The sequence below is a fragment of the Ambystoma mexicanum genome, unplaced genomic scaffold (assembly GCF_040938575.1).
Source record: "Ambystoma mexicanum isolate Mex_15411 unplaced genomic scaffold, UKY_AmexF1_1 Mex_scaf66, whole genome shotgun sequence".
Lineage (NCBI taxonomy): Eukaryota > Metazoa > Chordata > Amphibia > Caudata > Ambystomatidae > Ambystoma > Ambystoma mexicanum.
In genome coordinates, this window is record NW_027182484.1 from 758,533 (window position 1) to 760,325 (window position 1,793).

General features: G+C 36.6%; 1 non-coding gene across 1 annotated transcript; it reads left to right on the top strand.

Moving 5' to 3' along the window:
• The first annotated feature begins 1,721 nt into the window (after positions 1-1,721).
• TRNAC-GCA (transfer RNA cysteine (anticodon GCA)) lies at positions 1,722-1,793 on the top strand. The gene has a single exon. It is a non-coding gene; the product is annotated as a tRNA-Cys (tRNA).

The window sequence follows — 1,793 nt, forward strand, 5'->3', positions numbered from 1 at the left end:
CATTTCGACATTTGAAATACTCATGATCATCTCCTGAAACATAGGGTAAACACCATTAAGCTGTTTAGGATTTCTTCATATGATACAAGCTGTGTTTTACATTCACCCAAGTTCTACTGGTGATATGATTAGTTTGAAATAGTCCATTGGAAGCTCATATGAATGTTATAAAACTGTGGTGGAAACCAATAATATGCCCTTAATGAAATGTATTAATGTGTACACCTGACCCGAAGTGCACTGATGTCATTAGTTCTACAAGTTCCATACAGTCACCCACTCTATCACCTTTTTAAAAAAGGGCAGTTTTCAGCATTCAAGGGTTTATGTCAGTGGTGGAGCGTAGGAGTGCTTTTCAAGAAGTCCCTGTTTCATTACCATATACCCTCGTCAATACATCCTGTTAAAATGTTTTTCAACCCAATGTACTGTAAGAAACAATAGGATATATCATCATTTCATATAAAAAACAATGAACAATTGGGTTTAACTATGCTCTTAGCACAAAATCAACAAACTGCAGTAGAGAAGCAGTTACGTTTTGCAGAATTTGTGCATTTGACAAAAGTTTTTTTTTCCATGTTCCAAGATCTACATGTGATACGAAATGTATGAATTCTTGCAATGGAAACCTCACTGTATTTTACCAAGGCAGATAAAGGACATCTTTTGTACCCCTTATAGTTATAAGGAGGGTTTGGTGGCTGAAAATGCATTGCTTTGAGGGTGATTGCATGTTGCTTCCACTTTGTTCATATTCCTGAATTAATAAAGGTGACCGTTTTAGAACTGGGGGTATAGCTCAGTGGTACAGCATTTGACTGTAGAACAAGTGGTCTCTAGTTCAAATCTGGGTGCCCCCTTGTTCAACTGTTTTACCTGTAGAAAAAAAACATTTACAATCTTAGCATTTGATGTAATGAGGAACACATTTCTACATTTGAAATACTCCTGATCATCTCCTGAAACATAGGGTAAACACCATGAAACTGTTTAGGATTTCGTCATATGATACAAGCTGTGTTTTACATTCACCCAAGTTCTACTGGTGATACTATCAGTTTGAAATAGTCCATTGGAAGCTCATATGAATGTTATAAAACTGTGGTGGAAACCAATAATATGCCCTTAATGAAATGTACTAATTTGTACAAATGACCAGAGGTGCACAGATGTCATTAGTTCTACAAGTTCCATACAGTCACCCACTCTATCACCTTTTTAAAAAAGGGCAGTTTTCAGCATTCAAGGGTTTATGTCAGTGGTAGAGCGTAGGAGTGCTTTTCAAGAAGTCCCTGTTTCATAACCATATACCCTCTTCAATAGATCCTGTTAAAATGTTTTTCAACCCAATGCACTGTAAGAAACAATAGGATATATCATCATTTCATATACAAAACAATGAACAATTGGGTTTAACTATGCGCTTAGCACAAAATCAACAAACTGCAGTAGAGAAGCAGTTACATTTTGCAGAATTTGTGCATTTGACAAAAGATTTTTTTTTCCATGTTCCAAGATCTACATGTGATACGAAATGTATGAATTCTTGCAATGGAAACCTCACTGTATTTTACCAAGGTAGATAAAGGTCATCCTTCGGATCCCATATACTTATAAGGAGAGTTTGGTGGCTGAAAATGCATTGCTTTGATGGTGATTGCATGTTGCTTGCACTTTGTACATATTACTGAATTAATAAAGGTGCACTTTTCAGAACTGGGAGTATAGCTCAGTGGTAGAGCATTTGACTGCAGATCAAGAGGTCCCTAGTTCAAATCTGGGTGCCCCCT